Raw genomic sequence first — 9,909 nt, 5'->3', positions numbered from 1 at the left:
CTTAATCATGTTGCTTAAGCCAGCGTTGGGCATCGCAGAAATAGCTTGAAAATACTATCTTTAAAAAAGAAAGGGGGGCACGGTCCTTGAACTGCAGTGCGCCTCCCGAGGGGGTGGTTCGGTTCACCTCAAACACACAAGAGGGAATAAATCCGAGAAAGTAGAATCTCCACTCCCGTTGCACCTACTCTCCTGCCAGATCTGGAATCTCCCCAGCACCGAAAAATGAAGCTCGTTTTGTAGTTTCCAGCTTCACGTGCACACAAGATTTTGCGAGAACGCACGTAATAAAATGCTGGCCGCCATCTTTGTTTTTCCTTTTCTCGGCTTGAACTCACTCGCTCTGCCTGCACACCCACGGTAAGACTTCTATTTTTCTTAGCTTCTGATGACGACGACGACGACAACTCCTCCTCCTTCTCCTCCTACTACTACTACTACGATTATTATTTTTTTTTTTCTGTTAATATTTAACAAAGTTCTCGTTCTTTTCTCTTTCTAATAAAAGTGTGACTTTTCGACTCGTCTTCCTTATCACAAAGTGTTTTACGTCATTTTCAATCGCACTGGATTCACTTGCTTTAAACGAAGGTCACAGCTTAGCATGAACAACTTGAGGTCAACAAATAAACGCGGTTCAGAGGCCTCCTTCTCCTTCGTCTCACATCCGTTTGAAATATAACTTTAAAGAAGTTGTCTGCCATCTTTTATATTTTGACGATTAAAATATGGAAATTTTGAGATAAATAAAATAATAATAGTTTTAGTTGCAATATCTACCAAAAAAATCAGTCATATTTTAAATTTAAATTTCCTCTAAAATTTTCTGCGAATCTGTTTTGACGGTCGCCATTTTGAATATTAACTTCTATTGCTTAAGACAGTCGTTTTTTGTAATCGTTTTTTTCTTGGAATCAGATAAGTGATTCGAAAAAAATTTAAAGAACATGTGAGTATTTTGAAGGTTCTTTTTTTTTTATAACAGGGGCGCAACCGAATCATTAAGTTCCACTTTCTTTTGTTTTAGTTAAGCATTTTTAAAATAAGATATTGTACACGGTTTTCTTTTTAACATCACAAAAAATAAAGAAAATTCATGAATTGTAATACAATTTTAAATGTTTATAGAAAAATAGTCGAAAGTGTCATATAGTTAACAAAGTAAAAATTTATGAAAAATGTAGAACACAATGTTTACTAAAAGCAAAAAATAAAAAAATATTTTCTATCGACCTTCATTATTTTTCTATGTTGAACTGTAATTTAACAGAATAAAAATGGTCAAAAAGAAAAAAAAACTGTTACCAAACGCAAGATAAGTAAGTCGTCTACCTACCTAAACAAGTTTATTTAATTTTGATAGCGACAACAATGGCCGTATAAACAGAACCCTATGATATGTATAATAATAATTTTTTTAGTTTATATTTAAACTGTGAATGTGTTTGAAAGATTAAAAACAAAAACAAGGAGCTTCTACACTATTAGGACGAAATTTTGTAATCGGTAAATGGAGTTTGCAGATTTAAAAAATGGCTTCTACTGATTTTTTGTCAATTCTAATACGTTACAATGGTAGCTTCCAAATTATGCAATCGGAATTACCTGAATATTAATTAATTATTTTAAGAAAACAACTTTAATCATGTGTAAGAATTGAAATTGATTTGACTTACCGGGGGTGGGTCGGAGGGAAGAAAAGACACTGAACTGCTGTTTTGCCGTTACTGAGAAACTGGGTGTCTATTTCCTACTAAGTTAAATAGACATTCTAATCTCGTTGGAATTCACGTTGGAATTCTCGCCACTGAGAGTTAGTATGTATAAACGGAGTTGTCTCACTACGGGTTAGTGATTAGTTAAGAACCTAGTTACCTAGCTTGCTAGTCGGTTGGCGTCTCTTAGACTGATTACCTGGTTACTGTTGTTCGGCAAACGTTACCAGTTAATTGTTACCCTTACAAGGAAAGAAAAGACTGCTTGTAAGCAACGTCACCATTTCGTTGCAAGCCCTTACTGCCTTTTCTTACCCCCCCCCTCTTCTTGTTGGTGAAATAATCCCGACACATGTTAGCAGGTGAAAATGCACCCATCTTGTTTAAATCGAAACGAAAAATGACCTCCCTTTGGAATTTTTCTGTGTCTTACGAATGCTATTTTTTTTATAATTTATTTTAATAAATAATTTTCTATCTCATCGACTTTTGTATTTTTTTACATAATCATCGTAAAAATTTGAGGAATACATAGATACCATTGTTTTCATGTGATATTCAGTTTTTACGATTTCCAAAATTTCATCCTAATAGTCTGAAAGCGCTAAAAACAAAGTTAATCTCGAAAATGGGAAAAAATGTATATTTACGTGTTAAAAAATTACACTGACATGTTGAAAAGCCAACAAAAAGTCATTCGAATTTCAAGGCAATTTTATATATCATTATCAGTTTTCTTAAATTATTTCAACGTTGATTAATAAATGAAAATCTTAAGATACCGAATTAAAGAAACTAAAAATTGCATGATTATCCAAAAAAGATGCAAGTTAGTTAAAAAAAAATGTCAATAAACATTGTAAACAAAACTTCCTCCTGATATTTAGAAAGTACGGATCACACGAAGTGTAATAATTTTGTTTAATCAATTTAATTTTGTTGTAATAAAAAAGTAATGCTCATTTAAATAGAATATTTTTGGATGTATACAAGTAAGAATTTATTTTTCTTTTAAAAAAGGTTTATAATGTTGTTCAAAAACTCGATTCTTTTAGCTACTACATTACTTATCAAAGGAGATATCATATTATCAACCAAATGAAAACATTTCAATCTTGATAGAGTTAAGTGTAGTTCTACCTTACATAATATGAAATTAAACATTTTATTCAATCCACTGGGCTAGCATGCTCTAGAAAAAGGTTTGTATTTAACTTGGTATAAGGTCTTATTCAGTACTCTAAAGTTACTGATAACGTTTGTTTCTCCTTAACGTTTTAAATAAAACTTTTGTAAAATTTTGTTCAAAAACTCAAATTTACTTTACTAATCAGGAGACATATCGTATTATCAACAAGATGAAAATTATTTCAAGTATGGCGCCTATGATAAAATTAAGTGTAGTGCTACTTTATAGGGTATGGAATTAAACCCTTTATTTAATCCCTGGAGCTATCACACTCTACGTTTTTAGAATGATACTCAAGATGAAAACAGTAGTCCGAATAATTCAAATATCCATCCTTATCTCAAAAATTCATAGACATATATGAATGGAATTTTGATATTTGCTGAGATGGTAAGTTGATTTCTTTTCCTATTTTCCCATCTTAAATCTCATTCATAAAAACTAAATATTTCCCCTTTCCATTTAAGGAATAGCTCCTTTTCTGCCCCCTTTCCTTCTCCTCATCTTCTTACACCTCCTCAAACATTGAATTATTTTTTATTCGTAGGGGGAAATGATTTGGTTTTGTGTAGCAGAATTAGCAATAACCAATTTATGTTCTGGAGATGAAAAAGAGTTTTTGGTGGGTAGATACTCTGCGTACAATTTCTAGAGATGAAAAAGATAGTTTTTGTTTTACAGCATATAAATCCTTTTCGGTTTATTTAATGCTGAATCCAAAGATTTTGAAGAAAATTTTTTTAAGAGAATATATTTGTTGTTTTCAAGTCGGTTTACATTTAACCTATAGTTGGGACCCTAACAGGTACTACCACTCCGGGTTAGAGTAGACCTGGGAGCAATGGTAATTAAAGGGTGGCTCCACACTCTCCAAAGCCCGCAAGCTGAGGCTTCACAACCGGATATAGTTTAAGGTCATATCCAGGACCAGATGAAAAAAAAAAGAGTTTTTGGTGGGGTAGATAATCTGTCTATAATTTCTGGAGATGAAAAAGAGTTTTTGGTGGGTAGCTAATCTAAAACCATAAAGCCTAAAAAGAAATTAATTTGATTTAATACTGAAAAAAGCCAAAAGAGGAGTGTTATTGTGAGATCCCATTTTGTGTGACTACATGGACCCTTTTCTACATTATGTTTAATGGAGCACATGCCAAAAGATGATGTTTTTGTGTTACCTCATATACTATGCTTCTGTAAAAATACTGTATTTTGTCGAACTTTCAGGCTTAAAGTTTCTTTGGTTGTACTACTTACTCTATTCTAATAAAATGTCAATATTCTTGTGTTCAAAGTGAAAACTTGAGTAAATAAATTTGTGTAGTTTATTAAATGTATATATATATATATATATATATATATATATATATATATATATATTAAGAGGTATATGTGGTAGAAAGCAATGATAAAAAGTGCTTCATACGTTAATGGAGAATAATATGTTTTTAATTATCACACCCCTCACTGCGACTGACTAGCATCATTAACTTAATTCATTACAAATTGTTTCAATAGATATGATAAAATTATCTGTCCATATCGGCAGAAAGTAAAAGGGAAAAGAAAAAAGAGAGAAAGCAATAGAAAAAAATAAAAATTAGATTTGAGACATGTGGAGGTCATCATCTTGAACCCAACACACCTCTTTGACACGCTCAAGTATCTATTTCCCCTCTTTCTTCCGCCCCTATTGATCTGTCTTATCTTTATAATTTTACAAATTCTTTTAATTCAACTTTTATATTTTATTGCTTTTCCCTCTTAACTTTTCCCGTTTTCTTTTCTCTCCTTTCTCTCTCTCTCTCTCTCTCTCTCTCTCTCTCTCTCTCTCTCTCTCTCTCTCTTACTTACATTCTCTTGGCTTTTAATATCTATATGTAATCACAAAAAATCATATCTTTCCTTTTTACTTTTATTTTAAGTTGAATCATCTGACGATATAGATAGATAATTTTTATCCTCTCTATTGAAACAATTTGTAATGAATTAATACACTTCAGTGTGTAATAGTTATCATGTATTGAATATCGTTTGCAGTTATCATGCATTACATATCGTTTGCAGTTATCATGCTTACTTTAAATATATTTTAATACACATCTGAAATATGCTTACTTAGATTTATTTTTTACTTTCAGATAAAAGTTGCCTTGAACCCATCAAATCAAAAGGAAAAGCAAATAAATGAATCAAAATTTTTGCATATTTTGAATTGCATAATATATATCTGCTTGCATCAACCCTTATTGAATAAGAGATCACAAATGTTACTCTTCCGAAAAGGATATATCAGCTTTTTGGCAAATTTAGAATTGAATAATAGATATGCTAACACAAGTTTCAATAAAAAAACTTACTTTGATCTATATAAATAATCTTTTATAAGAAAAAATAAGATAAAGAAAATGAAAATGTAGTCTAATCCAGTAATATGGAAACAAATACTGATATTTTAGAAAAATACAAGCAGACACATTCTGCAATGAAACCTTATTCTTGTGAAGTATGTGGTGCAGTATTTCCAACTAAAACATATCTTCACAAACACATACGAACACACACTGGAGAGAAACAATATTCATGTGAAGTTTGTGGGGCATCATTTTCAAGCAGTTCTTCCATAAAAAGGCATATGGTGATACACACTAAAGAAAAACCTCATTCTTGTGAAGTGTGTGGCTTAGCATTTTCATATATTTTCACTTTAACAAAACACATACGAACACACACTGGGGAAAAACCATATTCTTGCGAAATATGTGGGTTTGCAGTTTCTCAGATTTCTACATTAAAAACACACATGCGTACACACACTGGCGAGAAACCTTATTCTTGTGAAGTTTGTGATTCTGCTTTTTCAAGAAAGGCAAGTCTACAAGAACACATAGGAACACATACTGGGGAAAAACCATATTCATGTGAAGTTTGTGGGGCATTATTTTCAGACAATTCTTCCATGAAAAGGCATATGCTGATACACACAGGAGAAAAACGTCATTCTTGTGAAGTGTGTGGCTTAGCATTTTCAGATAGATCTAATATGCATAGACATATGCGTACACACATTGGAAATAAACCTCATTCTTGCAAAGTTTGTGGTTCAGCATTTTCAAATAGATCTGATATGAATAGACATGTACGCACACACACTGGAGAGAAACCTCATTCTTGTGAAATATCTGGGTTGACAATTTCAACTGGTTCTGATAAGAACCATCACATACAAACCCACATTAGCGAGAAAGCATATTCTTGTGAAGTGTGTGGTTTAACATTTTCATATATTTCCACTTTAACAAAACACATACGAACACACACTGGGGAAAAACCATATTCTTGCGAAATATGTGGGTTTGCAGTTTCTCATATTTCTACATTAAAAACACACATGCGTACACACACTGGTGAGAAACCTTATTCTTGTGAAGTTTGTGATTCCACTTTTTCAAGAAAGGCAAGTCTACAAAAACACATGCGAACACACACTGGGGAAAAATCATATTCATGTGTAGTTTGTGGTTTTTCATTTTTGGTTCGATCTTCTATGAATAGACACATGCGTACACATACCGGAGAAAAACCTTATTCGTGTGAGGTTTGTGGCTTGGCATATTCGAAAAAAATTAGCTTACAAAAACATGTACAGATACACACTGGGTAATGTGTGATTTTTCATTTACAGTTATGCTATGAAAAAACACATGCTTACATACTGGTGAAACACGTTTTTTTCTTAGATATGAATGCAAATTAAAATGAAATCAAATTTTAGCTCTACGATTTAGACCCTTGATTTTTTAGATGAAAATTAAAAAAAATAAAACCTTATTCTTGTAAAATGTGAGTTGGCAGTTTCTCAGATTTTTATCTTAAACACACATATACAAAAAGAGACAGTAAAAATAATCGTACGTATTTTAGAAATTTTAACATAGGTTTGCTAAAACACACACTGGATAGCAACAACATTCATGAAATAGGATTTCAGAAACTACCTGGCGAATATCCCCTTAAATCAAAATGCAAGAGAGATACAACCATTGTACTTAAAGAGACGGTTAGAATCTTGCCATATACTATTATCAGTGAACATCCTACACCACTGATACAACCAGATCTACATCAGTATAAACCAGAATCCCATTTATCATCTTGATCCGACCACTATCATGCAAACATCTTGCCATTCCTCTTCATCACATGATTACTGACAACACCTTTGCCTGGACCACCATTACTACCTTTGGAATTGCAAAAGCCATGTAATTAACACTTGATAATTCTAAGTAACTCTAGTGAATTCTAAGTAACTCTAGTGTAGATTATTAGTAGATGAACAACCTCAACTGCTTAAAATCCAAAATAACAAACATCATTTTCGTACAATACATCACTAAGATACTTGAATTATGTTACTTATGCTGAAGTTTTTGTAAGTTCTAATTTAATATGGAATGTATACATTTTATTTAAAACGTTATCTTCTTCATGGCTATTGATCTTTAGGCTAGGTATCCATCTGATTGGAGTATTTGATTCTGGGACCATGGAAACCTTATAGAAATGTGTTTAAAAATGCAAATTAACTCAATAAAAAATAAAATAACATTTTTAGTGTAATTAAAAACCCTATTTCATATTTTTGTGTATTTAAGATGAGAATTGATAATGTGCATTATTTTGATTATTCTAACTACTATTCTCATAGTGAGTGTTATTCGCACAAGGTTTCAGTAGATGTAACTAGTGTATCATGTCATAAACATTTCCGTTGAACTCAGGAATCTGCAGGGAATTTCGAACAAATTATGTCATCCACATTTTCGTTGTCAATCATAACCAGGAAGATGCGTTAATCACTATTACAGAGTGGAACGATAAAATTGTCGCTCCAGAAAAGATTATTTTCCATTTCTGTTTGATGAAAACTTGTTTTCATTTTTTTATGCACACCATCTACTCGTTGGCAAGTTAGCTATAAATCCTATGAGCGATTATGTCTGAAAATGACACAATGTTCAATGAGCAAGATTGGAGCTGCGCCCCTGTGCAACTCATGCTCTCTACCGACCCAAGTTATGACAGCAGGACGATTGCAAGTACCTTCAAAATACATCGCTGGATTGCCAAGGAAGTTCCCGGGGTGATGAATTTTCTGGCCATTGTTATGGTCTTTGGTGTGGTTTCAAATAAGGGCCACATCATGGCGCCCCACATCTTCAAACCCAGCTTGAAAATCAATACCAAAGTATGCTGCAAAGTGTGGTACAATCAAGTGGCCACTGGCAGACCTTGGGTGTGGCAGCAGGACTTGGCGCCAGCCCACAAGTTCAAAGAGACCCATGCTTTACTTCAGTAGGAGTGCTATGACTTTGTACTTTTTTCTCACTGGCCCTCTTTCTCACCCCCCCCCCCAACCTGAACTCGCTGGACTACTTCGTTTGGTCATACATCGAGAACATCACCAATATGACCTCCCCAACACCAAAACCAGCCTGATCGCCACCATCCATCGAGTATTCACTGAGTTCCCGTTGGTGCTTGTAAATAAGAGTCCCAGTTCTGGATACTTATCGAGGCGGTGATTTCAGCTGAAGGCAGCTAAATTAAATAGTTGTCAGCTGGCTAGTCATTAAGTCACAGGAATTTATGAGGAGAAATTATTTCTATAATATTCTAATTAATAAAAAAAAAAGATAATCTCTTGTACCACAAAAGTTACGACCTCTGGAGACATCCATTCTTTTATCATGATAACATATATTCGTTTCTCTCTCCTTAATCAATATCTATCCAGCTAACTCGGTGTCATAGTAAAATTCATAGGCTTTACATTCTCTTGATTTTACTATAGCAGTAATTGTTGTCACGCTTTTTTCAGGCATGTCCTTACAGACCTAAGTGAACTTGTAGGGCACCGACTTTGCATAACCATACTTTAACTTGAGTATAAACTTTAGTGAATTAGATTGTTCGGAGACAATATTCGAAGCACAAGATGATTTATAAATCTAAAGAGATGATCTATAAAATTCCAAATGATGGTCACATGATCATCTTTAAAAGCAGGAGTAAAACTTCAAATGTGCTGGCTTTGTAAAACCACACCTGACTTTGTATTAAAACTTCAGTACAGAAGGTAAATTAATACATATTGGTTAGAAACCTTATTTTTATATTGCTGAATTATATATGCAAAACATAATTGATATTAACTTTCAAATACACAAAAATATTGTATAATTTTTGGTCATTGTAAAGCTATAGACAAATCGATTTTTAAATAAATCGTTTGAAGTAAAAAATATTACATACTTAATTGTAATGTAGAACATAGTAATATATCCAAAAATCATGAAAATACATCCAGTACAACAATTGCTGTTGTGTTTTTAGTAAAAAAAGGCCTATCGCTATAGACAATAAATATTGCCGCCACAAGTAATAAAAAAATTCCTTTCACAGTTATGTCCCCTGTGCTTAGACTCTGACTGCCTTCTTTATAATGTTAAAGAAAAATGCGATTTTACCCAATTTTCCGTATAAATTACTTTTAACTATAAATAAATTTCTATTTGATGATTTTCCTTAATTTTTGGCTATATTACTATTTTCGGCATGACAAGTACGTAATATTGTTTTTTGGGTTAAACAACATATTTAAAAATTGATCTGTCATCTGTATCTTTACAAGCATCCATTTTCATTAATTAGTTTTAGTCAATAAAAAATTATATCAAAAGTTTTTCCATTTGTAGAATTTTAGTGTTTTGAATTTATATTTGATAAATTCTAAATTTACCGCTAAAATAATCGATTTTGTAATTTCTAAAATCTACACATATTTATCATTTAACACTTTGTTATCTTCTTCATTGCTACTGATCCTTAGGTTTTGTGTCCATCTTATGCGAGATTATTTCAATCTAGGAAAATGAAAACCTCAGTGAAATTTGATTAAATAATGGATAATGACTCAATAAAAATAAAATAACATCTTTTCAC

The 9,909-nt window shown here is 32.4% G+C and overlaps 1 long non-coding RNA gene across 1 annotated transcript; it reads left to right on the top strand.

The window, feature by feature from the left end:
• Positions 1-864: 864 nt before the first annotated feature.
• LOC145296111 (uncharacterized) lies at positions 865-5,804 on the top strand. Its single transcript, XR_013869966.1, has 2 exons — positions 865-949; positions 5,043-5,804. It is a non-coding gene; the product is annotated as an uncharacterized LOC145296111 (long non-coding RNA).
• Positions 5,805-9,909: the final 4,105 nt, after the last annotated feature.

This window comes from Euprymna scolopes, chromosome 16 (genome assembly GCF_053919585.1).
Source record: "Euprymna scolopes isolate OS-2025 chromosome 16, ASM5391958v1, whole genome shotgun sequence".
Classification (NCBI taxonomy): Eukaryota; Metazoa; Mollusca; class Cephalopoda; order Sepiida; family Sepiolidae; genus Euprymna; species Euprymna scolopes.
The sequence above is the reverse complement of the archived record's forward strand: the minus strand, read 5'-3'. Positions and strand labels throughout refer to the sequence as shown.